The sequence below is a fragment of the Crotalus tigris genome, unplaced genomic scaffold, assembly GCF_016545835.1.
Source record: "Crotalus tigris isolate CLP2741 ecotype Arizona unplaced genomic scaffold, ASM1654583v1 scf7180000023589.2044511, whole genome shotgun sequence".
NCBI classification, from domain to species: Eukaryota; Metazoa; Chordata; class Lepidosauria; order Squamata; family Viperidae; genus Crotalus; species Crotalus tigris.
The window spans coordinates 254,038-271,477 of NW_024100062.1; the positions used below are offsets into that span (position 1 = coordinate 254,038).

The following is a 17,440-nucleotide window of genomic DNA, read 5'->3' on the forward strand; positions in this document are numbered from 1 at the left end:
GGACTCGACCCAGGCCGAGGCGGAAGCCTTTCTTTTCAGCTGCCTGGGGATAATTGCGGTTTTCGAGGTTTAGTGGCTCCCTTACAATCTTACAATCCGTTTACGGGAGGGGAGGAGGAACTGAATTCGGTGGCTTCCGAGTAAGTTAAACGGAATTTTTTTACCCTCCTCTCCTCGAGTAATCCTCGACTTAAGACCACAATTGAGCCCAAAATTTCTGTTAAGTGAGACGATTATTGAGAGAGTTTTGTCCTGTTTCCTTGCCACAGTGAATCCCTGCAGTTAGTAAGTTACTAACATGGTTGTTAAAAGTGAACCTGACTTCCCCATTGGTTTTGCTTGTCCAAAGGTGGAAAAAAGTGATCACATGACCTTGGGACACAGCAACGGTCATAAGTATGAACCAGTTTGCCAAGCATCTGAATTTTGATCACATGATCATGGGGACGCTGCAAAGGTCGTAAGTGCAAAATGGCCAAAAGTCGCTTTTTTAAGTGCCTTTGTAATGGTCACTAAATGAACTGTTGTAAGTCGAGGACTACCTGTACTCACAACTGTTTCTTAAAGCTTGGTTCTATGACCCCAGGTAGTCCTCCAAAACCCCCTCAGATCCCCAAAATCAAAATTAATTTGACAGACTATTTTGAAAAATAATAAGCCATATTAAAATCCTTTCAAATAATCTTGAACAGTAGTAGCGAATATGTGAATTTTAATTTATAATAAAGTAAATATTGAAAATATAGCCGATATAAACAAAAGCTTTTCTGGGGTCCTCAGTTACTTTTTAAAATGGGAAGGAACCTTGATAGAAAATAGTTCAAGAATTACTCAGAATGATACTATTATTCCAAAATAATTCCAAATACTTTGTTTCATTGCTTGGGGTCTCTTTCCACAGGCTTTTTCTTTAGTGGAAACAAGTTTTAAGAATGCAGTATGGATCATCGTAATGCAAGCTGTACATCATTCCAATTGAAAAGGTCTGAAATTTATTAATAAATTCATTGCCAAAACATCATCATCTCCTCAACAGCTCAGGAGAACATTCTGGTGACTGTAAATTATTAACAGTGAAAACAGTTCAAAATACTAGTCAGGCAGTCAGAACAACAAAATCATAGGATCGACTTGCCTTTATAGAATTAAACCTTAAATTTCACGGTCTGTTATAGAATGCCCTCTTGTCTGAACATACCCTTTGTTGGGAAGACTATTTGGCCCAAACAAAGTAAAATAAGGATCTAAATGCCAACATCATAAAATTAGCACTTGAACAGCAAATTGAATGATATGTGTACTTCAGCAGGTCATAGTTCTCCTTTTATAATAAAAGTGTGTTTAAATTATTTCAAATTTTGATTAAGTCTTTTAAATTAATATAAACAGATTTGTATGTAAGCTTATGGTCTATTTTTCCCTTTCTTTTGTTGTTTACTGGTGTTTGCCATTCTGAAACTCTTTTAATAAATAGAATTGTGGGAAAGAAATTGCATAGACACCACTTCTGAAGAATCTGACCCAATTAAGGCCACACAACAGGCGAGAGCTATGCCAGCAAACAGCAACATCTCCAATTAACACACATTCTGATATTGGACAGCCAAATCTGGGGCCTAGGATATTTCAGCAATTATTCCAGGCAGTCAATAGTATAAACAATGGGGGAAACCTAAATGATGTGGATTTAAGCAACCATAAATTTCATTCTCTCATTATCAGGATAAATGGAAGACAAACAAGCAAAGGCAAGCAAAGGCATTTTATATATAATGCATACTTAATCATATCAAGGCCCCACATCTCATAATTCAGCCAAAGACTTTAGTAACAATAAAGTATGTTAAGATTCTTCCTTGCTACTGGATTTTTAGCTCTGCTTATAATCCATATAATGATAAACTGGGTTTTATGATGAAACCAGTGTAATTGCTAATGCATTGTAAGTCAGATGTCTTGTGACTTCTATGGAACACAGTGACTGAGACCAAATAAATGAGGAAAACATTGTGAAATATTTTGTGAAAACATGACTGGACTTGAAATTGTGACTATGTATTCTTATACTAGTAACAAAAAAAATCTAACTCAGCAAATCATCTGTGACAACCCAATGAATGCCATAGCTTTATATATCTTTGCTCCTGGTATTCAGCTGAAATGCTTTTTATTGCACACATTCTATTATTTATATTGTTTCTGAATAGCTTCTAAGATTGGGCAGGATAATGTGCAGTGTTTCACATCAACAAACTGACCTCAAGAATAACAGCTTTGCCCCCAAGCCTGCAGACTTTTGGAAAAACCTTTAAAAACTGAATTTTTCAACAGGCCCGGAGCCAGGATGAATCTACATGAATGTTTGCTATTTTAATTTTTGTATTCCCTAGTCACATATTAAATTTGTTTCAACATTTAAACTTTATAGCAATAAACTATTATGCAAAGGTCTTGAATGCTGAAAAGTGGATGTAAAAATAATCAGAATTTATTACATGAGTATTGTTACTTAAAATTGGAAAAGTTATTATAGATAGTAAGAACTTGTCTTTATATATCTTGGGATGCTAGACAGCTTTATCATTAAAAAAGAAGCCAGATTTTTAATAAACTAAAACTGGCTACGAAATTAATTTAATGTCATTTATAATTAGTTTGCAAGTCAAAAAATGCTAAGAAATAAGATTTAGATAGTATACTAATGTCATCCTAATACCAAAGTAAGAATCTTGAGCTTTGACATCCTTTTATTTTTACTAAACAATGTTTTACAATAATTGTTTTCTCTTGATTGTATCAGATTTTTCTGTTGTATGTTCATGTAATCTTGGATACAGCACAATTGAATTTAAAATGTAACACAATTTGGTGTTACTGTATTAAGAATAAGTAAAATGTTTGAAATTTTTAAATTTATTTTGGAAAGAAAGTTCAACTGGAATTTTCCAGAGTATGGAATCAATACATCATATTTAATCTATTGACAAATATACCAATAATCATAAAGGAAGCATGGCTACAACCTCTCAGTCTAGATCATAAGATAGTTTTCTAAACATTTTCAGTTTAATGACTTGTAGAAACTGGATTTACAAAACTTTGTTCTTGAGCTTTCCATTTTGGATACTTTTATTGAAAACAAACAGTAATCTTATGCCTAGATACCTGTTTATTAAAAACATGCTGTTTATAATGAAATCTCCAGTCAGACTGATTTTACAAGAAAGTTCATTGTAGAAATTCAAATGAGTTCTTATCGGTTGAAATAAAGATAAATACTGAACTACAAGGCCTAGCTGTTCTCCCTTTTAGCAAGTCCCTTTCTGAAGCCAACAGTTCAGGAAAAAAAAAAACTCATCAGTTTTGTAATGAGATGATAAACATTAAGCTGTAATGATATTCTTGGTAATGTACCGGTAGTTAGGGTTAGTAATGGCTAAAGTCCATGGCCTTGCAATTCAAGCAGATTCATCTTGTCATTCATAAAGTGTTGCATAGGTGTTGCAGTGATACGGATGTAAATTTTAATGTTCTGGCTAGGGGGCATTCCAACAGCAAAGCACAGAAACTATTTTTTTTACAGTAATACTTTGATATACATTCTTTCATTTCATTAAATATTCACTATATTTAGTTTTGAACAAAAAGAGAAATAACTATAGTGTTTCTAAGATTAACATTTAAAATTGTAATAGTGATAGAATGCCTGCTTTTTTTCTCTATTTACATTTAATATTCTAAGGCACCTACATAATAGAATATTAAGAATTAAGTATAGGATATAAATATTGTATTGAAATAACACACTGTGCTAAAACTGAGAAGATGGAGGAATAACTTTAATATGTTATAAGGTTAAGCTACTCTCTTTATGGATACAGTTTTAATTTCTATTAAATGGAATTCTATTAAATTCCAAATGTCATTCGTTTATTCATTATATTTGGCTACAACGCCAAAGCTCAGAATGTTACAACACAGCCAACCACCCAGGATGGTGCAACACAGAACTCAGGATATCACTACACTAGATCTCAGGATGTCATCACACAACCCATTACCCAGGTCGTTACAACACAAAAGACACACAGCCAGCACCTCAACTACTCAGGATGTTACAAAACAGCCAAACAATCCACAAACAATAGCTCCTACACAGCCAACCAATCCACCTACAGCAACTAAGCCGGCACTCCACACACCCCCACCAATATATATAGAGAGACGGCAGCTCCGATCACACTTTGCTCGCACAAGCACAAAGCCGAAGACCCCAACCTGAAGATGACGAGTGGGACCTCGTCGAAACGTTGCCAGGATGCTCTCAATCTTACACGGGAAAAGACTCGAATACACCAAGACCTGCATACCTATACCCGTGAAAATCTACGAAAACAAATATCTCTATGGGGAGGAAAACTTCCTGCCCACCAGGACCTACGAAAAACTCAAAGTCCAAAGAGCCACCATCTTATGTGACCTCACATTCCTAAACAACTGCCAAGACAAAAATGTGATCCCCACTTGCTTCCAACTAAAATTCCATTCCAAAACCTCAGCCACCGAAAGGATCCTGAAAAGAACTGAATTAGCTCTAATCAGAAACGAACTCCGCAAGAAAAGATACCTACTAGACCAAACCAATAGAGACTTACTCACTCTTTACCTCAAACTCAATAACAAAACCCACGCAGCACTCTGGGACAAATCCAAACAACTAGCCCTCTGGAGAACCGAAACAGAAGCCTCCCACAAGACAGACACACACACCAACAAACTCCACAGACTAGAAAAACGGCAAAAGCCCAACCCCCCCCCTCCACAGCAACTCATGAAACGAACAGTACACAACATATCAGACAGGATGCTCACCATAGCAGAAACCAATGTCCTTTCCAAAAGAGTCGCCCCCAAACGCATCCCCACTGAAAACATCATACGCGGAGTTGAAGCTACCCTAACCAAAATCAACCCAGATGAAGCCGACAAAATCAGACTTGAAGTCACCTCTCCAGCAATCCACGTAGAAGCAACTTACATAAAGAACAAAAAGCACTCAACAACCTGAGGAAAGACAACAACATAATCATTCTCCCAGCAGACAAAGGCAACACCACGGTAGTGATGAACACATTAGACTACCAAGCCAAACTATCCAACCTACTCCAAGACCCCGTTTACAAACCTCTAAACACAGACCCTACCACCTGCCTGGAAAAAAACATCAAATCCAAAATAAAAGTCTCTCCTATCAGTGAAGAGATCCAGCAAAGAATCATACCAAGAGAGAAATCATCCAGATGCCCCAAGTTCTATGGCCTCCCCAAGATTTACAAAGAAGGAACACCACTCAGACCCATAGTCAGCTCCATAGGCTCACCTCTACAGAATCTTGCCAAATTTCTCGCCAAACAACTTCAGCCGTACACAGAATCCATCTCCTCACATGTACAAAATTCACTCCACTTCATAGAAGCAATAAAGAAACAAAACCTACAACCCAGCGACCTACTCGTGAGCTTCGATGTCACATCCCTCTTCACCCAAGCGCCTATCAAAGAAGCCTTGACAGCCATCCAAAACAAATACAACTCCCCTAAGCACATCCTAGATCTGACTAACCACTGCCTAACCAACACATACTTGATCCACAATGGACAAAGATACAAACAGATAGAAGGAGCACCTATGGGATCATCCCTCTCACCCTTCATTGCAAATCCATACATGGAACACTTCAAAACCAACGCCTTAGACAAATCTGAACACAAACACAAACTCTGGCTCAGATATGTAGATGACACTTTTGTAATTTGGCCACACGGGAAAGAAAAACTGGACAACTTCCTCACACATCTCAACAGCCTGCACCCCAAAATACAATTCACGATGGAAATAGAAGCTAACAATCAACTCCCCTCTCTGGACGTCCTAATCTACAAAAAACCCATGGCTCCCTAGGACACACCATCTACCAGAAAAAAACACACACCAACCGCTACTTAAACGCACAATCCCACCACCACTCTGCACAGATCAACTCCGTAGCCAAGACTCTCATCTCCAGAACCAAATGCCTAGCTGACAAAGACCACCTGAAAACTGAATTACACACTCTCACAAATGTATTAATCTCCAACGGATTCCAAAGAAATACTATTACCAACCCAATCCAAAGGGAAACACCCCCCAAGGACCAAGACATAGAACAATACAACGACATCGCCCTCCTCCCCTACATCAAAGGCACCACAGATAAAATCAGCAAAATTCTCCACAAACACAATATCAAGATAGCTTTCGGCACCGACCAAAAAATAGCCAACATCTTAAGAAACCCCAAAGACACGATCCAGCTAGAAAACCAAGGAGTCTATGAAATACCATGCAAAATCTGCCCAGCCACATACATTGGACAAACTAATAGGAGAATAAATGCATTGCAGAACACAAGAACGCAATCAGAAAAGAAGAAAAAACTTCCTCCCTCTTCCAGCACCTTAAAGCTACAGGACATGAAATTGATTTTGAAGGAACCAAACTAATCTCCAAAACTGAACACCACAACAAGAGAATAATTATGGAAGCCATCGAAATAGAAAAACACCCCCACAACATGAATAAACGTGACGATATCTCCTGCCTACCAGACATCTGGAAACTAGCCCTAATCAACAAACGAGTCCTAGCCACGAAAACTGACACCGGACTGAGAACAACACAGTACGCCACCACCATTCACCCTCACCAGACCCAAGCCCAAACCCATCCCTCAGACGAAATGCAACCACCATCCAGAAGCCAAACCACGGCGACATTACCAGCTGCTGCACTTCCCTCCGACCCCCACACAAAGCAAACGGACACACGCCATGAACACAGAGCTAGACTGCAAACTCGGAGCCAACCAAAGCCCGGTATGTTACTTCACAGCCTTCAGCCTGGACATCACATCACATCACAGAACTCAGGAGGCTACAACGCCAAAGCTCAGGATGTTACAACACAGCCAACCACCCAGGATGGTGCAACACAGAACTCAGGATATCACTACACTAGATCTCAGGATGTCATCACACAACCCATTACCCAGGTCGTTACAACACAAAAGACTAATGGGCACACAGCCAGCACCTCAACTACTCAGGATGTTACGAAACAGCCAAACAATCCACAAACAATAGCTCCTACACAGATAACCAATCCACCTACAACAACTAAGCCAGCACTCCACACACTCCCACCAATATATATAGAGAGACGGCAGCTCCGATCACACTTTGCTCGTACAAGCACAAAGTCGAAGACCCCAGCCTGAAGATGACGAGTGGGACCTCGTCAAAACGTTGATGGGATGCTCTCAATCTTACACAGGAAAAGACCTGAATACACCAAAACGTGCATACCTAATGTATGTTTTTATTTGTGGTTTTTATTGGTGTGTAGTGTGCTCTGTGGATAGCATTCAATTTCATTGTGAGAAAAACACAATGACAATAAAGATTATCCTATCCTATCCTGTCCTATCCTATCCTATTCTATTCTATTCCTGTATTACTTCCTGGTTAGCAATGTGTTGTGCAATTCCATTCTCTTATCTCAGAACTACAACCCAGAAACAGCATTCTTGGTATGATGCATCATGTTATTTTCTGCTAAGTACAGTCTGTTCTTCTAGGGGTCCTCAATGATTTTACAGTTTTACAACCTCCTGGCTCCTCATGGCCAAAACAATCTTTGCATTGCATTGTAGGTCTACGTTCTACCTGGCCTTCATCAGTTATTGACATTATCTCTTCTTAGAACACATGGGATGTATTGAAGTTCTCCGTAGTAAATAAATATTGTCAGAATAAAGCCAGATAAATGTGGCTGGATGTAACAGCCTTTTAAAAGTCGTCCACAGTAAAAGACATGTTAGAGATTAAAGTTAGTAAATATGTACAAATGTAATAGCTTTCATCTGTTTTGATATTTGAATATGACACACCCAAGTTCATAGTCCAGTGAACTACTGGTAAAAGCGAATGCTTTTTGTTCATATGCAAAAGGGGGGAGGGGGTGGTGAGGAGTTAACTTTTACGTTAGTTCACATAGGGAAAGTACCTTTTTGTTCTGTTGCTTAACACTCTCTCTGTGTGTGTGTGTGTGTGTGTGTGTGTGTGTGTATCTCCCTCTCTGCATTAAGATCTGTGAAAGTAACATTTAAACGATCAGATAAAATTTCTGTAATCTTTCTATTTTAGAGGCAGTCCTCAATTTACACCACTTGTTTAAAGTCTATTCAGTTATAAGAGAGGAAAAATTGATTTATGATCAATCCTTTGCAACATATCGCAGAGATAGATACTCACCATTTTGTGACATTCCCAGGGGCTTCCAACAAACTAAGTCAATGAGGGAAGCCAGATTTGCTTAATGACTGCAGCAAAATAAAGATCATAAAAACAGGCATGACTCACTTAGTGACTGTTTAGCTTAACAGCAGAAGTGTGGATCCCAATTGCGGTCGAAAGTCGAAAACTACCTTGTATCCCAGAATAAAGTATAATATGAATTCATTTCTTTATCTCCCATGTTTTCCTAAAAAAGTGGGAAAACTGATGAAAAATGAAAAGCTTAACAAATAAATGAATAAATACAGTTTAAAAATAGAAGATAAAACTATAAGAGAAATTCTAATTAAACCACAGCTGACTGTTGCAATATGCTAATTTTATTTATGTGGGAAATTTGAATAACCTGCGCAAATTGCTAAAGCTGAGATATAAGATTTATGATAGTATGTTGACATGTGTTGTACTAATCATAACTGACAAGGTTGTGATTCAGGTTGCTGGTGAATAGTCAACTGACCTAGCAATTCAGTATGTAGCAATTGTGGAAGAGGCAAAATTGATGCTGGAAAGCATCAGGAAAAAAAAAATCTGCCAAGACTGAAAAGACTTTATGCAAATATGCAAAATAACTACCCAGGTATTGCTATCTACATTTCTCTTACCTGGCTGTACCTAAACAATGAGAATTATGGAAGAGAGTTTAGAGAGCAACTTATGAAAGAGGGAAATGAAAACATCCAAAAGTTAAAAAGTATTTGCTATCACCAGTTGCACTAACAAACACCACTTTAGATAGCTTTAAAATGGGCAAAAGCCAGGCCATCTATAGACCAAGGTCTGGTAAGCACCAACCAATGAACAGCAAATTTTATGTGGCACTCAAATTGAAAAGACTTCGGAAAAACACAAGAAAAAAAGCAGTAATGGTGGACTTTGTGAATCAGAACATCCACTTGTGTTAAATATGCTGAACTGTTGCCATATGACAACCATAGTTGCTGCTGTACTTAAAACTATTTCTGTAAATAAAGTGAAAATCAAAAGAAAAAAGCTCAGAAACTCAACATTCCTAACAAAAGAATGGAAGATGAGCCAAACCATGAGGGGGATAGAATATAACTATTGCCTAGGTCAGGGGTAGGCAACCTTGGCTCTTTTATGACTCGTGGACTTCAGCTCCCAGAATTCCTGAGCCAGCATGGCTCAGCTTGGAAACCTCTCCCTTTCCCCTCAGCATGGCTGGCTCAGGAATTCTGGGAGTTGAAGTCCACCAGTCATAAAAGAGCCAAGGTTGCCTACCCCTGGCCTAGGTGGATGCCAAAATGTATAGAGCAGGCCTGGCAATAGCTATCAATATATATTAATCCTTGTAGCTATATATTTTCTCTTATTATCAGTAGAATTATGTCTTTCAATACCAGCTTCTGGGGAATATAACTGAGATTATGCCATTTTGCTCATGCCCTGTTTATAGGTTCCTCATAGGCATCTGCTTAGCCAGTGGAAAAAATTAGCAGAAACAAATACATCTTTTTCTGTTTCAAACTACTTCTTTTCTGCCTTTAGTGCTTTTGTCCAATGAGAAACAACAATTCTAGGGGAAAGTAGATAAAATGGTCATAAGTAACGGTTAAAATGAGAAAAGAAGTAAATCTTAGAATGCTCTGAGAAAAATATATATACGTGCTTTAAAAGGGCTAGGTACTTAAGAAACCAATCTTATTTGAATATATTATCATCTCCAAGAGAGAGGAAATAGAAATCAGGAACCTGCTTAGCCTGAAGACTGTGCTTGGTATCAAAAACCAAGACTCCACTTCCAACAAGGAGCCAAGCCTTGTCAAAAAATAAACTTCATTTAATTGAAAGCAAAACATGATGAATTACTTAGATAGTTAAGGTACAGTTTGACATCCACTTTTGGAGGAATACAGAAGTTACAACCAATATGGCCCTGGAGCCTTGAGTTTTATGTCTCTACAATATAACAGTTACAGACTATTTTAATAGTTGTGAGCCATTGTGGCGCAGTGGTTAGAATGCAGTACTGCAGGCTAATTCTGCTGACTGCCAATTACCAGCAGTTCGGCAGTTTGAATCTCTCTGGCTCACTCAGCCTTCCATCCTTCCGAGGTCGGTAAAATGAGGACCCAGATTGTTGGGGGGGGGGCAATAGGCTGACTCTGTAAACTGCTTAGAGAGGGCTGTGAAGCGGTATATAAGTCTAAGTGCTATTGCTATTAATATACATTATAATAATTATTCTGCTCATCTTTTAGGAGAAAAGATTGGAAGTAGTGTTATTATTTTCTCAATTCTCAAATCCCTTTTTAAATTCCTTTCTGACTGGGCTGTACTCCAAGGCCCATTTCATTGTAAGTTCCAGTAAGCCTGACTTTATTTTTCAAATATTTATTAGAGTTATACCCTCTTTCCTCAAGGAGTTCAGAACTGTATATAAATTTTTTCCCCATTTTTTCATAGGGGATAGATTGAATGAGAAATAGTGACTAACCTGAAGTCACTCCATGATCTCTTCCATGGCTGACAGAGGACTAGAATTGGTCTCCCAATTGTTAAGTCCAATATGTTGTCCACTACAACATTTTGGCTTATCTATTAAGATTCTCAAAAGAGACCTTTCACAGTATTTCTTCTGTAAGCGAATTGTTTCTTTCTAACCTCCTTAGAGAGTGCCTTTGTTGAAACTCAACACCTCTTTTTTGTCCCACATTATAGCAGAAAACATTCAAATTGCTCCTAAGTATACACAATTTATTTAATCTTTTTAAAAATATCGGTTACTATTTCACATGTTTCTGTTGCTATTTAGCATGTTTAAGAATTTTAATCAGTTCAAAATCTTGCCATTATTAAAATGGTTAATAAATTATTTCTGTGGATTTTAAACTCTGTTTTCTTATGACCAATATAGCTACCGTTGTATTTTTTATAACTTGGAAAAGGATACCAGCCTGGCACTCAGAAAGGGACCCTCATAGGAGGAGCCTATAGCTTGATTAAAAATAATAAATATTTAATTATTCTTGGTAAGGGATTCGCAAAACTTTGAATAATATCCAGCTTAGTGAATATAGAGACTGACTAAGTACTTTCCACCTCTGCAATCTGTGGACGTTAGAATTGGATTTCTAGAATTTGTCTATAGAAAAATGGAGGGCTTGCTGAATTTTTTGCATTTGCCTCCTAGCATTTTTTTGCATTTGCCTCCTAGCAATTTCTCCTAACAAGTGGAAAATGAATGACAGAAGATCCTATAGATAAGAAACCATCCCTGTACCTCAAAATATGTGGATGATGTATTGTTTTTTACCAGAAGAGGGCAGTGCATAACAAAATCTAAACACATACCTACATACCATAGTACATACCCAATGTGTGATTTCCTTTTAGTTTAAGCAACATTAGGAAAATGCATACAATTAATGCTGACAAGTTATGGAAATATATGCCATAATTCTCTTGTACTTGGAGCCAAATTGAATATACAAGTGAAGAACTTGAAAAAATCCTGCCACTAGTGAGCACTTAATATGCACTGCTTAATCCTCAAAAGTTTGTTTGAAACACCAAAGTCTAGTACATAGAAGGAACTATGACCAAAGTTCTTTCAGTCACTATAGTTTTAAGTTAGCTTAGTTAACTTTAACTTCTATATGTAGTTTTAGAAAACCGTATATAGAAAATAATTTACCTCATACTCTTGATGCATTTTATATTAAAAGCAGTGTTCCCATAGTCTGGCACCTACAGATGTGTTGGACTGTAAATACCAACTGACTCAGCCAACACAGCTAGGCCATGCTGACTGGGAATGGTGGTGCAAGCCATTGCTATATGTCTGGAGATTCTCAGTCATCCAGGTCATAGCTGTCCCAAAGATGCTTTTTCAAGAGGCAACTGGAAAGTCCAGTTGAAAAAGCATGTTTGGGACAAGCCACTGCTATGTTGAGATGTGTTTCTACCTGCCTGAAAAAAAACAGAATAATTAGGTTGATTATAGGTGTCAACACTGCTAATATTGAATATTCTTGCTTTGACAATATATGCAGAACTGTCGGGTATTTTTAGAGTTAAATCAGGTGACAGTGAAAGGGGAGGAGAATATAAGGAAAGCCTGGGAAAAAGAAATGGAAGTGAATCTTTGCCCTCCAAGTTAATTGGAAGATGACCCCCAAAATAGGGGAGGGAAAATGCCTGGAATGTTATGTGCAAAGGAAGGGAAATTCAGATCTTAGCATTTCCACCATACCGTGCTGACATCTCTGTAACACTAATAAAGGCTTTTTAAGTTAAAAAAGTGCCTGAAGGTTCTTTGAAGTCTTTCGCTAATCAGACACATAACATCATGCTAAGATCTGAATTTCCCTTCCTTTGCACATAGCTCGTAGTTGGATCTTGGGATCGAGCTGGCGGTCCGCCGCGAGGTGCGCTACCGCCTGTCCCGGCTTCTGCCTCTCAGCGCTCCCCCAATGCTCTTAACTGAGTGTCCCGGGTGTCCAAAGTGTTTACTTTGAAAAAATTAGGGCGTTCAAAGCAGGCCGATTGCCGGAATACTCCAGCTAGGAATAATGGAATAGGACTCCGGTTCTATTTTGTTGGTTTTCGGAACTGGGGCCCTGATTAAGAGGGGTGGCCGGGACATTCGTATTGTGCCGCTAGAGGTGAAAGTAGTGGAAATACTGTCATCTGGACTGTAATAGACCTGTTCTCAAAGCAGGCTCATTTCATTGCCTGCAAAGGACTTCCATTTGCCTGCAAACGACTGACCAAATTGTTCCTGAAACATATCTGCAGGCTGCATGGCGCCCCTAAATGAATAATTTCGGACAGGGGGGTACAGTTCACAGCGAAGTTTTGGAGGAGTTTCCTTAAATTAATTGGATCATCTCAAGGTTTATCATCTGCTTTTCATCCTGCCACGAATGGGGCTGCAGAATCCGCTAACAAAATGGTGGAGCAATATCTTAGATGCTACGTTTCTTACCAGCAGACAAACTGGACTGACCTCCCTTTTGCGGAGGTGGCATACAATAATTCTGTGCACAGCAGCACTGGCTACACGCCTTTCAGAGTGGCCACAGGAAAAGAGTTCAGCCCAATACCTAAATACCCTCAGATGCCCTCCGATTCCCAGACACTTGACCAATGGGTGAGAGGGTGAGAAGAAGTTTGGAGAAACACAAAAACTGCTTTAAAAAAAGACTTTTGAAACCTATAAAAAGCCGGCTGATAGAAAGAGGGCTCCCCAAAGAACATTCCAAGTTGGGGAAAAGTTTTATTTGTCAACTAAATATCTACGCCTCAAATTGCCCAGCAAGAAATTGGGACCAAAACTCTTGGGGCCTTTCCCCATAGTAAGGATCATCAACCCGGTCACTGTAGAACTAAAACTCCCTAGACTTTTAGGGAAAATTCACCCAGTTTTCCATTGTAGCTTGTTGAAACCTTATCGGGGCTTCACTCTAAGACCTCCCCCGAAGAAGGCACCTGGGCCCCTCGTAATTGCAGGACAGACCCACTATGAAGTGAAACATATTCTTGACTCTAGAGTTTTTAAAGGGAAATTGCAGTACCTAGTACAATGGAAGGGATACCCGTTGTCTGAAGCCACCTGGGTGAAATCCAGTGAGGTGAAAGCTGACAGGCTCGTCAAAAGGTTTCAAACGAAATATCCAACAAACCAAGAACTAGTCATTAACATATGCTTTGTCTACATTACAGGGTCTGTCCTTTTTGTAAGGGGGGCTGGATGTCAACGCTGCTAATATTGAATATTCTTGCTTTGACAATATATGCAGAACTGTCTGGTATTTTTAGAGTTAAATCAGGTGACAGTGAAAGGGGAGGAGAATATAAGGAAAGCCCGGGAAAAAGAAATGGAAGTGAATCTTTGCCCTCCAAGTTAATTGGAAGATATGAATCATGACCCCAAAATAGAGGAGGGGAAATGCCTGGAATGTTATGTGCAAAGGAGGGGAAATTCAGATCTTAGCATTTCCACCATGCCGTGCTGACATCTCTGTAACACTAATAAAGGCTTTTTAGGTTAAAAAAATGTCTGAAGGTTCTTTGAAGTATTTCATTAATCAGACACATGACATCAGGGATTAAACAGCACTTTTAGGGACCATACAGTTTGTGTCTGCTCAAATCTACCATAGTAATCATTTTGTGAACAGGGAGGCTTTCTTCCGTAATGTTAATGATCTACAAAACTAACAGACTTCAGGATCTGATCTAACAGACTACAAGGCTCAGGAACGAGCAAGAAATCCACTCTTGAAGCAAAACAGAGAAACTTTGAAGGCAGACTCACATAATAAGGGGCCACATGCTGAATTTAATTTCACAGATGGAACTGAAGAGAATTTGAGTTTACAGAAGCTGAGAATGAAAAAGATAATCAAAATGAAGGGAATATGGTGAAATGAATAGCAGATATGATAGGAAATATAAACACTAGTGAAAAAATAGCGAATAGATAAAATTCTTGTGGTATTTATTTTATATTGTGTAATCTTTTATTAATTTTTTCCATTATGTCTCTCTGTGTATAGTGACTAAGATTCTTCAGTCATCCTTTGCATATATAGTATTAATAAAAATTATATATAAAAAGAAAAGTAATTTACAAATTAGAAATAGTTTTCAAAACTGTGTAGTACACAAAATTGCAAACAATGTACATTTGGCAAAATATATAAACCTTTCAAAAATTCTGAAATTCAATCTACTTGACATGCGTACAAAATTGAGAAAAGACAAAATAAACACATCTGTGCACTTTTCATAGAAAACTCTATGAACTAACTTAATTTTTGGTGGATTCTCCCCTCCTAGATGTTGTGTGTCCTTGTACCAGCAAATCTTTGAGTTATTCAAGAAGGGATAATTTGCAAATGAGCTTTAAATGGTATGTGCAATGTTTGCACCTCCTGTAGATACAATTTCAGTCACTTAAAAAAGACAATATTGTTAGTAGAATATACTGACTAGATCCTAATCATTGAAATTGATTATCTTTATTTATAAAAAGCAAAATAGGTCAAGGGTTATAAGTGTGTCATCTATGAACAAAGCTACTTGTTAGGAATAAAGTTAACAAGAAAAGGGGTTAAAATTCACATCTGGTATATTCTCATTTTTCTCATTTATCAATAGTTCTGAAATATAAGGAAACTTTTGGACTTTCCATTTAATAAAATAAAAAAGATCTGTAAGGGTGAACAGTAAGTGACTGACTCAGCAATCCAATAGCAAATAGTAGGCTTCAATGCATACTTACTTTTTTCTGAAGTTGCCAAGAAAAGACAAGTCAATTGTATTAGCTTTCTCAACAGCTGACCTCATTTTTACAGATACTACTATGAAAAAAATGAGATAAGTTTAGCATGCATCCATTCTGTATTTATTTATGGATTCCTTTTGTTTTCTTCCAGTCTTCCTATTAAGAATTTTGAAAGATTGGCTTTCAGTTTTTGCATTTGCAGCACATGGCCACGAGAGAGTAGACCTCCGTTCCCCACGGCTAGTTTCTTCCTGCTTGGGGGACCTCGATGGGTCTGAAGTTGCCCCGGAGAGGTGACTGTGAAGGAGGGGCGCCCCGTCTATCATGAAGCGACGGCAATCACTTTGTTTGATCCGAGGAAAGCCCTCCAAACCCCAAGAAGAAAGGCTAGTGTGAAATCAGCATCTAGCTCAAGCTGCTTGCAACCGAAGTCCCAGGGCACGAACCTAAACATTGTTGAACAGCGTGCTTAGAATTGGTGAGAGTACTGATCTTCTTTCTTCTATCTACTATTTAAATCCTTGAAAAGATCCACAAAGCAAGAAAACCTCCAGAAGTGAAGGGAGGGGAATATATCCCCATTCCATTACAGGCAGAAGCGGCAAATTAACATAAAAGGTAGAAAGAGATATATTAAACTTTGATTTAAAATATTTCAGTCTGGACAAATCTAGGAACTAAAAAACTGTCAAGATTATACCCTAAAAATTTCTGATGGAATTATAAAAATATATAACAAAAATAACTTTTTGATTGAAAGAAAAACTGAAAAAAGTAATAACTGCTGACATCTAGTGGAGAATCAGAGAACAGAACACTAACAATAAGGACTCAGAAATTGGCAGAATGCCCAGAAACAAAGAAAAAGTTGCTCCTTTGAATTGCAAATAACCTTGAAGACAGCTGGGTACAAAGGAAGAGTCAGCTATAAGATTAAAAAGTGTTTGAAAGGAAAAAAACAACAACACCTGGACTGTTGCTTGAACCTAGGAACTGTTTGGTACGGGAAAAACAGTTCATAAGTACTTTCAAAATCATTTTATAAGAAATGCCTTGTCAACATATGGGAAAAAATTAAAGCTAAAATATATTTAAAAATTCCAGGGTGGTTATCAATGATTGGAGGCATTTATACATCCAAACTTGGTAGACTTTGAAAAAATATGGACATATAAAGGTATTCTAGATATTGATGGGAAATTAAAATCTAAACAAGAATTGGAAAATCAGGGAATTAACCTGTCCTGGTGGGCACATTTACAGATACAAAGTCGATATGAAAAAGATGTAAAAATGTATGGATTTTACAAGGATCAAACTGTGTTTGATAAGATTTTGTTAACCTCAGATGAGAAATTAATCAAGAAAATGTATAACTTTTTGTTAATTTTAGATATGGAAAGCGAACAAGTGAAAGAAACAATGACAAGATGGGCAAAATTTTTTGGCTATAATATAGAATTAGAAAAATGGCAAATGTTATGGGAGAGAAACTATAAATTAACAATGTCAACTTCATATAAAGAAAATCTGTATAAAATGTTTTATAGATGGCACCTACCGCCAGCAAGATTAGCAAAAATGTTTAAAAATATGTCAGATAGATGTTGGAAATGTAAACATAACATAGGCACGTATTATCACATTTGGTGGGCATGTGGTAAGGCAAAGGCTTATTGGAGAAAGATACATATGTGGTTAGAAAAAATATTGGGTGAACAAGTTGGATTTTAAACCTGAACTTTTTTTACTAGGTATTATGCCTGAAAAGACTAATAAGCAGAAATTA

General features: G+C 37.7%; 1 long non-coding RNA gene across 1 annotated transcript; it reads left to right on the forward strand.

Moving 5' to 3' along the window:
• Positions 1-3: 3 nt before the first annotated feature.
• Positions 4-16,402, forward strand: LOC120297137. Its single transcript, XR_005553701.1, has 3 exons — positions 4-140; positions 902-983; positions 15,803-16,402. It is a non-coding gene; the product is annotated as an uncharacterized LOC120297137 (long non-coding RNA).
• The last annotated feature ends 1,038 nt before the right edge of the window (positions 16,403-17,440 follow it).